Consider the following 12,456-nt stretch of genomic DNA (forward strand, 5'->3'; position numbering starts at 1 on the left):
AAAATGGGGGCAGGTTTGTGACAGCAGCATGACATCACAAGCGGCCGAGCAGTGTGACATCACAAGCGGCCACTGTGACCAGAAAAGATTCATGGCTGCGGAGGCAGGGGGGCAGTCACAAATCTTTGATGTGATCGCAATTGCGTTACGATCACATCACTGCCGGGAATTTGCATGATGGGCGTTCTTGTCCTGTGCTGTGCGGCCCCCAGCATCCGATTGCAGCCAGTTGCAGTTTTGCTAAAATAGTAAAACTGTAGCTGCAGCTGCATAAGGTCCTTTGGGCCTAATTCAGACCTGATCGCAGCAGCAAATGTTTTCTCTAATTGGCAAAAATATGTGCAGTGCAGGTGGGGCAGATATAACATGTGCAGAGAGAGTTAGATTTTGGTGGGGAGTGTTCAAACTGAAATCTAAATTGCAGTGAAAAATAAAGCAGCCAGTATTTTCTCTGCACAGATACAATATAACCCACCCAAATCTAATTCTCCCTGCACATGGTATATCTGCCCCCCTGCACATTAAGGAAACATTTTGCTGCTGCGGTCAGGTCTGAATTAGGCCTTTATATGCTATTGATGTTTACAGGAACACACAGCTTTAATGACTTGAACCAAGTTTCATTACAGCTGAAGTGCCTCATGGTTTCTGAGTCCATGTGCCAGCGATCTTTGCGGTAACTGTCGGCTACATTTAATGCTAACTTATTCTTTCTGTCATGCATGCATGATGAAGTACCACTTGGTTCACTTGTTCTGCATTCTTAGGCCTTGTGTCAGACCTTGTAACATTTCAAGCTCTTGAACTTGGGTTTTTTGGTTTTAAACCCTTTGATATCGGAATAGAATTCTCAGCATCATTCTCAAGTTAAGCACTCTTTAAACTGCAGTAGCTTGGCCAAGACAATTGCAGTTGATAGCTTGGCAGCACATGACTCCAAAGCTACTACTAGATAATCATACTTTAGTGTAATGTTTTGCAGCATCACCATTCCAACCTCCTTATCTACTTGGATACTTAATGATGAAATTTTGCGAGAGATAGACAGATTCCTATCATTAAATTCATCCATATTTTTGAATGCAATTAGTTTACTGCCGTACAGAGTGCACCTCAGGTTGATTCTTCTCATTAAGGACTTGTCTTCTTAAGACATCTGCAAAGCCACCCACATTTCATGCGCTGTCACTTTCCCATGAATGATGGTCCCCATGACTTTATGTACATCATTTTGGTTGGAATTCTTTAAGTCTTCTTACTTATAGGATCCCAAACTAGCCCTGTGGTGCTGATAGGTGTCAGTGGTGTGTGTCACAGGTCAGTTCACACAACAGATAACTTAACCAGCCAGTTATAACACAGTAGTATTTAAGGTACCTCTGCTGTATTAGTCTCAGGAGCAGTGTGGCACTCAGGTGTATGTCCATTCTCAATGGAGGATGGAGAGGGAAGATGTACAGATACAAATGTGTCCTCTAACATCTAACCTTAATACGCCATGCAGCAGGAGATGCCTGGCATGAGTGACCTGACAGGTTCTGTGCAAATCTGCTAGCATGAGGCATCTTTACTTTATGGAAAATGCTTCTTAGCGTCAATGTGATGTGACTAGGAAGCACTGGGAGACCGTGCTGATTAATATTATATGCAACACTTGTATATGATTGAGTCTGTATATTAAGCACAACAGAACTTGCCATGGAAAAAAGGAGAAGTGTGGCAATTGGTTATTTAGATTCACTCCTCCCTTGCAAGTGCCTCCAATGGACTAATAAATCAATCTGGGCAACTTGCCATTCTTGTGTATCAACAAACATCTGAATCAGAATCACCCGGAGATATTCTATGCAAGTGCAGTTTGCTAAAACATGCTGTTTGTGCTGCTCCACCACCTCAAATCCCATTTATGCTTACCCCCTCCCATTCCTCTCCTGTCCTGTTGCTGCAGCACACATGTGCAGGTTACACCTAATGAGCTTGACGCACACAGTGGGAATGCCAAGCGTGTTAGGTGTGACATGCACACCACAGCTGCAATCAGGTCATCATACAAATGTGACAACCTAATTCTGTATTGTGGGTCAGTTTTATAATAATAGATATACAAAATAGGTTTCTGTTAAACGCAGCAAGAAAGCTAGACTTACATTTCCATTCTAAATGAATTCTACCACCCTTCTCAGTGAAGAACCATTATTAATTAAACAGAATAACATCATTTTAAAATGTTATTATTGTTTATTATGTGAATGATATGGGCTCAGATGAGCAGATGTCTAAATTTTTACCTTTTTTTCTTTTCTTTCCTTTTTCATAAATGCTCCTGTTGGAAGAATCCACCAATTAAAATTGTAACGAACATGTTTAAATCATAGGGACTTATTCAGACTTGCAGAAGCAGTTTGCTTGGATTGGTAAACTGTGCATGTGCAGCGGCCACATTGCGCCTGCGTGACCTTACACATTGCGGCCACATCCCGGAAGGATGCAGTCGTAATGTGATTGACAGTGGCGGGATACAACTGCATTTTCTCAAGTAACCCAACAGGTTATATTTTGCTATATTTATACTTGACGAAAGTTTAGGAAATAAACTGAAATGTTGACATATAGTTAGTGTTGACCACCAGGGTTTTTTTTGATGGATCGTAAAGACCTGTGAGAGCCGCGGCTTCCCCTCCATATTGCTACAATGTTTGGCTGACTTCTTTGCAATCTCCCATGCATGTCACTCCTATACTGAGCAGAGGTCTGCATTTTGTAGAAATTGGTCTTTTGAGGTGGATTGGGAACTTACAGTGGCCCTGGAAAAAAAACTGAAAGTGGCCACATGTAAATGGATCCAAAGGAACCATAGGTTGGTTCAATATAAAAATAGGTGGGTTGAAAATTATCTCTAGCCACATTGGGGATAGGGGTGTAATGCAATACAAGGGCCGTAACTAGGTGTGTGTGGAGGGGTCACCGCAAATAGCGCTGCAGGGTAGGGGGTTCTGTTGGCGGCACTTGTCAATTATCTGTTATAATTACTTTCACTTGCAGCTTCCCCCCTTTTAGAAAGGTAGATAATTCTAAGATGCAGAATTCTAATTATTTGAAGCTTACCTTGTACTTTGTGAAAAAATGATTTGCATTGCTGCTGAGCAGATCTATGTAGTGTGTGGCTGCAAGAGATTGGACGTGTGTCTGCACACTACATCGATCTGCTCAATTGCAATGCTGATTATTTTTATACAAAGTACCAGTAGCTTCATATAGATTTCATAGTTTTTATGCAGGATGAAATAGCTCAATGAGTAGGGTGTTTGATTAGAATTCAACAGGTTATAGGTTTGAATCCTAGGTATGGCAGTATATTGAAATGTGTATTCAATAAAGGGTTTTGTAATTGAATAACAATGAGCTCTCAAATTAAGTGCGTGAATGTGGTATAAAGAGGATTTGTGTCCAAATCCATATTCTTGCAGTGGTCTATAAATCTGTGTGTACTATTTATATATAATATAATATATTATATTATATATTATAACTAGCTGTTCTACCCATTCTTCCATGGGAGTTTCTGATTTTCACGGTTGTAAATATAAATGAGTGTTAAAAATTTGATAAATCTATAGAGCTGTAAATTTGAGATGTCTTAATGTAAGAAAATATCAATCCATGGTTCTTGGCGTTACCCGAGCAGCACCCATAGCAGATACGGTAAAAAGTGAAAGGACCATTTTTGTAGTTTATTAAATTCTACACACTGAAGGTGCAATCCAAATTTTTATCTGATTGTCCATTTGGCCGTTATTGTTCACGCAACACAAGCCACGCATCAGTAATGACGTCATTATGTCAACCCACTTTTCATCCCCTTAGGGGAGGTTTATTAAAATTCGAATTACAGGTTGAGTATCCCATATCCAATATGCTTGGGACCAGAGGTATTTTGGATATTGGATTTTTCTGTATTTTGGAATAATTGCATACCATAATGAGATATCATGGTGATGGGACCCAAGTCTAAGCACAGAATGCATTTATGTCTCATATACACCTTATACACACAGCTTGATGGTCATTTTAGCCAATATTTTAATAACTTTGTACACTAAACATAGTTTGTGTACATACACACAATTCAATTCATGGGAGACCACCAGGGGAGACTGTGTGCTGTAATTGGAAGAGGAGTAAGGGAGTTACTATAATGTATAATGAATCCTTTCTAATAGGTATGTAACAGTCATGTATTTCGCTTTCTCTCTTCCTTCTAATTTGTTGATCCACTTTCACGGAGAAGCTATGCTATATATGACACACTGGCACAGTGGTTATCATATGTCATCCTGCACCATCATTACAACCATACCACCCTGGGTATGCCCAACGCCATTCGATCTTAGAAACTAAGCAGGGTTGGGCCTGGTCAGTACAGGGATGGGAGACCTCCTTCGAAGACCGGGTGCTGTAAATATAAGAGTGTCATGGGGATCCATTTGACATATCCCTCTAAATCGGGCAATGTGTATATGATTCTCTCTTTATGACCCTTTTGAGTATATATACATTTATTCCTCACTATGAAACTTCTCTCTTTTTCTTCAATATCTATGCCACCCAGATCAAAGGGGGAGCAAGGATTTGTGCACCTATACCTATAGTACTGAGGTCGTACGCTTCAGTATTTTTCCTTTTTCATTTATTCCCCTTTTTCTGCTAGACCATAAGTACAGTATTTTTATTTATCTATGACTAATATGTACCATGGTTTAATATTTAACAGCACTGCTGCCACAATAAGTATATTGGATGTACTATAAAGCGCATCTCTATCAGGCTTTAAAGTGCCTTATAATTCTTTTTAACTGCAAGTAAACATAGTTAATATAGCCTCTGATCACTCCTTTTACATCTCTCTGTTCCATGTGAAATAACTGACGGACCTGTGAGCTGATATGATAAAAAGCCGAACATCGTAGGTAAAATGGCTGCCGGGACACCTTGTTTACATTGAATACTGTCTGCAGCAAAGAGACTTCTAAAACATGTCCACCATACACAGGAGATTAGGACAGACTAAAACCTATCAAATTCCGCCACACGGAGCGGGTGCATGCTCACAGCTGGATCGCGGACACCGGATGTGGGGCGGAAGTGACGTCACGCACGGCCCGGACAGGAAGTCCGTGGCTACGATCATTTTCATGCTCTAAACTAAGTTTTTATTGTGAATTTTGTTGTGTTTGAACATTATTCTTTATCTACGTTAGTATAGTATTGTGTCACTCTGTATGTATTAGCATTTTGATAATGACTGACTGCCCAATCAATTAGTGACAGGAAGTGATGTAGACATCAATTCCCCTTTAGATTAGGTATATATACATGGTCTGTCTCACTGATTAAACTACCCCTTGATGAAGTCCAGATAGGACGAAACGCGTTGGGTGCTACTTGATCTAAACTTATCCTCAAAAGCTAAGATATTGATCTCTTATACTTTTAAAACCTATTTTTGTATTTTTACATGTTTTACTTTTTATTCACATTTTTTATTGTTATCTTTTTCTATTTCTATCAAAAAGATTTTTTTTTTCTTTTGAATTTTATAGTATGTTTTTAGGTGCATGTCAATCTGCACAGCCTATTTTTTGCCTAGTGATACTCTGTTTTTAGTGCTGCGTTCTACAATAAATTTTTATATTTACAATGTTTTAAGTCTCCTAATACCTTTAACACCATTGGTCGCCTAATTACCTTATTCTATTTTTCCAAGTTTTATCCCTTAAGCACTTATACCAGTGCTTAGTCTACTTAAGGTTAGAGCTGACACCCTTTTACATCAAGGGAGTGTACACTTAGAGACAATAGTTATTTTATTGTGTGGTCCAAATACTAGTGTTTTTTTATGGGTACTGCATCTTTGGCACTGATCGCTTCCTTAGTACACACACACACTTATATATATATATATATATATACACACACACACTGCTCAAAAAAATAAAGGGAACACTTAAACAACACATCCTAGATCTGAATGAATGAAATATTCTTATTAAATACTTTGTTCTTTACATAGTTGAATGTGCTGACAACAAAATCACACAAAAATTATCAATGGAAATCAAATTTATTAACCCATGGAGGTCTGGATTTGGAGTCACACTCAAAATTAAAGTGGAAAAACACACTTCTGGCTGATCCAACTTCGATGTAATGTCCTTAAAACAAGTCAAAATGAGGCTCAGTAGTGTGTGTGGCCTCCACATGCCTGTATGACCTCACTACCACGCCTGAGCATGCTCCTGATGAGGTGGCAGATGGTCTTCTGAGGGATTTCCTCCCAGACCTGGACTAAAGCATCTGCCAACTCCTGGACAGTCTGTGGTGCAAAGTGGCATTGGTGGATGGAGCGAGACATGATGTCCCAGATGTGCTCAATTGGATTCAGGTCTGGGGAACGGGTGGGCCAGTCCATAGCATCAATGCCTTCGTCTTGCAGGAACTGCTGACACACTCCAGGCTGTGCGGCCTCCAAAGAAATGCCACCCCACACCATTTCTGACCCACTGCCAAACCGGTCATGCTGGAGGATGTTGCAGGCAGCAGAACGTTCTCCTTGGCATCTCCAGACTCTGTCACGTCTGTCACATGTGCTCAGTGAGAACCTGCTTTCATCTGTGAAGAGTACAGGGCGCCAGTGGCGAATTGGCCAATCTTGGTGTTCTCTGGCAAATGCCAAACGTCCTGCACGGTGTTGGGCTGTAAGCACAACCCCCACCTGTGGATGTCGGGCCCTCATACCACCCTCATGAAGTCTGTTTCTGATCATTTGAGTAGACACATGCACATTTGTGGCTTGCTGGAGATCATTTTGCAGGGCTCTGGCAGTGCTCCTCCTGTTCCTCCTTGCACAAAGGCGGAGGTAGCGGTCCTGCTGCTAGGTTGTTGCCCTTCTGCGGCCTCTTCCACGTCTCCTGATGTACTGGCCTGTCTCCTGGTAGCGCCTCCATGCTCTGGACACTACGCTGACAGACACATCAAACCTTCTTGCCACAGCTCGCATTGATGTGCCATCCTGGATGAGCTGCACTACCTGAGCCACTTGTGTGGGTTGTAGACTCCGTCTCATGCTACCACTAGAGTGAAAACACAGCCAGCTTTCAAAAGTGACCAAAACATCAGCCAGAAAGCATAGGAGCTGAGAAGTGGTCTGTGGTCACCACCTGCAGAACAACTCCTTTATTGGGGGTGTCTTGCTAATTGCCTATAATTTCCACCTGTTGTCTATTCCATTTGCACAACAGCATGTGCAATTGATTGTCAATCAGTGTTGCTTCCTAAGTGGACAGTTTGATTTCACAGAAGTGTGATTGACTTGGAGTTACATTGTGTTGTTTAAGTGTTCCCTTTATTTTTTTGAGCAGTGTATAATATATATATATATATATATATATATATATATATATATATATATATATATATATATATATACATACATACATATATATATATAAAGGTGTGTCCACTGACATCTTTGCTTTTTTGCTCAATTTGGCACAACATGCAAAACACGGCTAAGCTGTTTTTCATGAGTAGCGAGTGGATGGATTTTAAAAGTTTTGTTTGCCATAATAGAATATGTATAAAGTAACATATTAATGAAGCAACTTAAGAAAAATCACAAGCCATGGCTAAATCTCTGAGTCTATGGCATGCAAAACCATACCATACATGGCGGGATATAGCAAAGATGTATGTGGACACATCTGTATGTGGTCTTTCCCTGGGATCAGTCTTGTCATGACACTTCCGTACAAGGCCCTATTAAGAAAAAATGTGTGGGGAGAGCAATTATCTCTCTAGCACAGGGCACCAAAAAGTCTAGTTACAGCTCTGTGCAATACACACAATGGTGGATATAGTCACAGTAGCAGGCATTTTAAATTTAATGGGGTATATTTGTTATGTCAGAGGTTAGAATGCTGACATACAGTAAAACGACTACATAATGTCAACATGTACATTATGTCGAAAGAGTACATGTCATCATGTTCTTCACAACAGAGTGAACATTCCAGAGATCAATCTACAACAAAGAAAACATCCCAGTAACTGCCATGCGATACAGATAGTATTCTAATGATCAATATACAAAATTGCATTTTTGTGACTACCGTACAATACAGAAAGCATCCTATTGATTGCTGTAAAATATGGGGAGTATCCTAGTGAATACAATACAATACATCATCATAGTGACAGCTGTGTAGTACAGGTTGTATCCTAGTGAATGCTGTATTATACAGACTTTGCATTCTTCTATTTATGTTTTGGTACATAATGTGCCCAACTTTTCTTTTACCTTCATTGGTCAGGGATTAACACATATCAGTATATTTCCTTTTAGAATAGTTAAACTGGGAATTATATTGGCCAGGCTAGATTTCTCTATATACTAGATTTTACAGTTGCTTCTTTGCTGGTGCTGTCCATGGTCCTGACTGGGATACATTGATTTACACCAGTGGTTCCCAACCTCGTTCCTCAAGTAACCTCAACAGTACGTGTTTTCCAGGTCACCCAGCAGTTGAACAGGTGTATTCATTACTCACTGACACATTTTAAAAGACCCACAGGTGGAGCTAATTATTTCACTTGCACTCGTGTGAGGAGACCTGGAAAATATGAACTGTTGGGACTACTTAACGGCCTCGGTTGGAACCACTGATCTACACTATATAGTAATGCAAATCTTGAGGAATGAAAAGAACATTTCCACTATAAGTGTTTCACTGCTAATGGGACTTACCTCTACCTGCACCAACATCCTGTCACCTCTACTCTCTCTACTCAGCAGTTTTATACAGTATGTTAGAACTGAGGGTGCCATTCAAACCTGATCGCACAATAACTTTTTTTGCAGCGCTGCGATCAGGTCAGAACTGCACATGCGTATGATCCGCAATGCGCAGGCGCGTTGCCCCACCGGCGATGGGGATTGCTGGACAGCAACGGGATTAACGAAGAAAGCGATCGCACCGGCGATCGCAAGAAGATTGACAGACAGAGGTCATTTGTGGGTATTACCTGACCGTTTCCAGGGAGTGTCTGGAAAAATGCAGGCGTGTTCAGCCGGTGGAAGGGAGGGTTCCTGACGTCAGCTTCAGGCCGGATGATCGCACTGGAAGAGCAAGTCCTGAGCTGTGCAGAGACTGCTCAAACTTCTGTGTGCAGAGGTTTGTGCAGCTCTCTGCACATGCAATCGCACCCCTGCACAGCGACTACCCCTCCCCAAAAGGCGTCGACTACCTGATCGCAGGGATGCAAAAGACGCACCCTAGCGATCAGGTCTGAATTAGGCCCATAATACTATGGCCCTCATTCAGCAGCAGTCACTGCTGCTGTGAAAACACAGATCAGAAGGATGAGATTGCATAGTGATTGACAGGTGATGGGCGTTCACGGGGGAGTGGAGTAGAAAACGCAGGCATGTCATGGCCATAATCGGAGTGGCCGGATGACGTTGCCTCTGTTTCCTGCGATAGGAAACATGGCGGTGGTGTGCCTGCATAAGCAGCCTGGCTGCATATGGTCAATTGAATTGCGATCACATTGCTGGGCAGTGCTACACATGCTGGGCGGCCTTGCCCTGTGTTGGGCGAACCCAAGCATGCAATATTATTCGTAGCAGTTTTTGATACCAACTCTGAGTAATATCCTTTGCCTGTATATTCATGCCCCTGATCTGTATCTCCAAGCACCAGACACTTTGAAATATAAATGCAAGTAGTGTGTACTTAAATGCAGCTCTAAAGCAGGCAAATAATTGGTACAAAGATATACTTATTTACTGTACATTTACTGACCTTCACCTACTTCTAGCTTTACAAAGCTAAAGTTCCTATTTGCACATATCATGGGGCAAAGATACTGTAGTCCAGCTTAGTCCTACATCAGGCCCTCCTATTGTAATACCCTGATACTGCACATGCACAAGAAGAGAGAGGTCCCATGAGAGGGCAGTAGGAGGCTGGGGACAGTTTATAGAGGAGGTAAGGCAGTTGCTGAGGTGCAGTTGGTGAAAGGCAGTTGGTCTGAGGGAAGTATGAGGAGAAGAAGTGCTGCAACAAGCGCTGGTGATAGTCTAGAGAAGTGCTGAGTGGAAGCGGGAGGAATGAAGTGGAGGTGAGATTCAGTGAGTAGGAGCAACACAGAGAGGGGCAACTAAGGTTGAGTGAGGGGAGAAAACTGGAGAGACAGATAAACCAGCCCCAAGTGGAATGTGGTTTCTCCAGAGAAAGAGAAAGAGAGTGACAAGGGTCTGAAATAGGGGTGTGAGTTTGAAGAACATTGTATAAACCTAATATTTGCCCAGAGCGACTTCCACTGGAAGAACTGTTTTGCCAGCAGTCTGCAGTCTATTCCCAAGGAAAGAAGTGACGTATTGAGAGGAGGGCATATATTACAAAGCGGCTATTTATGCAGCAAAACTGTCCAGTCAAGCCCCTTTGTTAAGTGGAGAACACTGCTCTTAGAGGCAGCCTAATTAGTGAAGCTAGGGCAACTGTATCTGTCACTCAGTTGTATTACTGCAGTCAGCCATTACACCCTCCTACAGCCACTGCTGTACAGAACCATGATTACAGCACCAGTAATACCTGCTCTATCTGCTGAAAAATTGTCAAAGTAAACTTATCTATGAAACCTTTCCATAAGATTATAGTAGCAATCCGTTACAGCAAAGGCCTAGTGTGGAAGTTACTGCAGAGCATAGTCCTTCCCTTAGAGAACAGTAATAAATATTACTTTGTCGAGAAATGGTCTGGAGAAGTATTTATAGTTACCACGATGTAACAGATGCTCACCTGTGGAGCATTATCAGAAATCAGGGCATGGGCCTGTACACGGTAACTGCAAAAACAGCCGCAACGTAAGATGAGTGCACCCTCCATGATTGACACCAACATATAGATATTGCAATGAAACCTTTATGTCACTATTGTGGTTTACATAAAATTTAGATATCTATGTATTGGAATACGGAGAAAGTAGCCTATTGTAACACTGTAGGGGGACAGGGTGCCGTTTCCTAGAGTAGATGGCTGCAAGCAGCAGCTGAGAAATCGTACAAGTACAGTTTGTGGTGCAACTGGCCGCAACCAGTTTTATTAAACAGAAAATAAAACAAACATCAAAAGAAAATACCTTGTCTGTCCAGCACTAATTAAACACAAGACGCTCCTAACTGTCTCTAAACAAAAACACAACGTTTTCCAGTCAACACTGTATGGCTCACTTGTATAAGGAAGCGTGTTTCTCTCACAGAGATTCTCCAGTCTCCTCAGGCAGTCTGCACACACTAATCAGGCTAGCAGCCCTATAAGGCTCTTGCACAGCTGAAAGCCCTGATTAGCCCTCTGTGAGGCCAAAGATCCGAACTGGGCCCAATGTCTGGAACTTGCCCACTCTTTCTCTCAGGGACCTTATCCAGCTTTTCCAGCAAACTGAAAAGGTTCTAACAAAACAAAACAAAACATTTTCCTAGAAGTTTTCATTTTCTAAAACATGTAAGACAAGAACCTTAGACAAACATACCTGCCCTCAAACACTATTCCAGTGTTCTTGTCACACTATTTATTTGAAATGTATTAGGTTGTTCCAGGATTTGCTATTTTTTTTATATATTTGTGGAAAGGATTTTAGAACATTAATTAAATGGTTCTCATCGTATAAAGAAAGTCACCAGGAGATGATTAATATGAGAGTAATTACAGTAGAAATTCAGTGGTGTGCTATTTACTGTCACTGTGTAGTCGGGATGCGGTCAAGATGCTGGCTGTCAGGATCCCGGCAGTAGGTATGCCAACGCCGGAGTCCCAACAGACATCAGAATGCCGACACTGGAATCCTGACAGGGTCAGGAGACCAACACTGGAATCTCGTCAGCCGGCATCCCGACCGTATAGTGGGTAGGTTAGTGTTAAGGCTGGGGAGGTTAGGTTAAGGCACTTCCCCGTGGGGGATGGGGGGGTGTTAGGGTTAGACTGTGGGGGGGAGGTTAGGGTTAGGCTGTGGTGGGGGGGATTAGAGTTAGGGGGTGGGGATAGTTAGGTTTCAGCACTAAGGGGCAAGAGTTAGACTGCGGGGAAGGGAGGGTTAGGGGGTAGGGGAGAGTGGGGAACAGTCTTCTCTCCCCCTGTTGGGATTTCAAGTACCCAGATGACTGCAGGAGTTTAGAGAAGGCCAAGTTTGTCCGAGTGAGTTTCTCAAGGGTAAATACACTCAGTTTATTACTCCACTGTGTGTTACATTACAACCAGGGCCGGTTGTAGATCTTGTGGCAACCAGGGCAAAAGTTTCTTTTGGCGCCGCTCCCCCCCCCCCGACAGTTAAAACAGAGTTAGTGCACGCCAAAGGCGCGTGCCCAAAAATAGGCCGTGGCTACATAGGGAATGGGCATGG

General features: G+C 42.1%; 1 long non-coding RNA gene and 1 pseudogene across 1 annotated transcript in view; one reads left to right on the forward strand and one right to left on the reverse strand.

Annotated features, from left to right (window-relative positions):
• The window catches only part of LOC134943441 (uncharacterized), a 62,030-nt gene extending 52,007 nt beyond the window's left edge, over positions 1–10,023 (reverse strand). The window contains exons 1-2 of the long non-coding RNA XR_010181534.1: positions 9,861–10,023; positions 2,289–2,323 (exon numbers count right to left, since the gene is read on the reverse strand). This is a non-coding gene — a long non-coding RNA (uncharacterized LOC134943441). The remainder of the gene's footprint in view (positions 1–2,288; positions 2,324–9,860) is intronic.
• Positions 4,344–4,462, forward strand: LOC134946108 (5S ribosomal RNA; annotated as a pseudogene).
• Positions 10,024–12,456: the final 2,433 nt, after the last annotated feature.

The sequence above is a fragment of the Pseudophryne corroboree genome, chromosome 7 (genome assembly GCF_028390025.1).
Source record: "Pseudophryne corroboree isolate aPseCor3 chromosome 7, aPseCor3.hap2, whole genome shotgun sequence".
NCBI lineage: Eukaryota > Metazoa > Chordata > Amphibia > Anura > Myobatrachidae > Pseudophryne > Pseudophryne corroboree.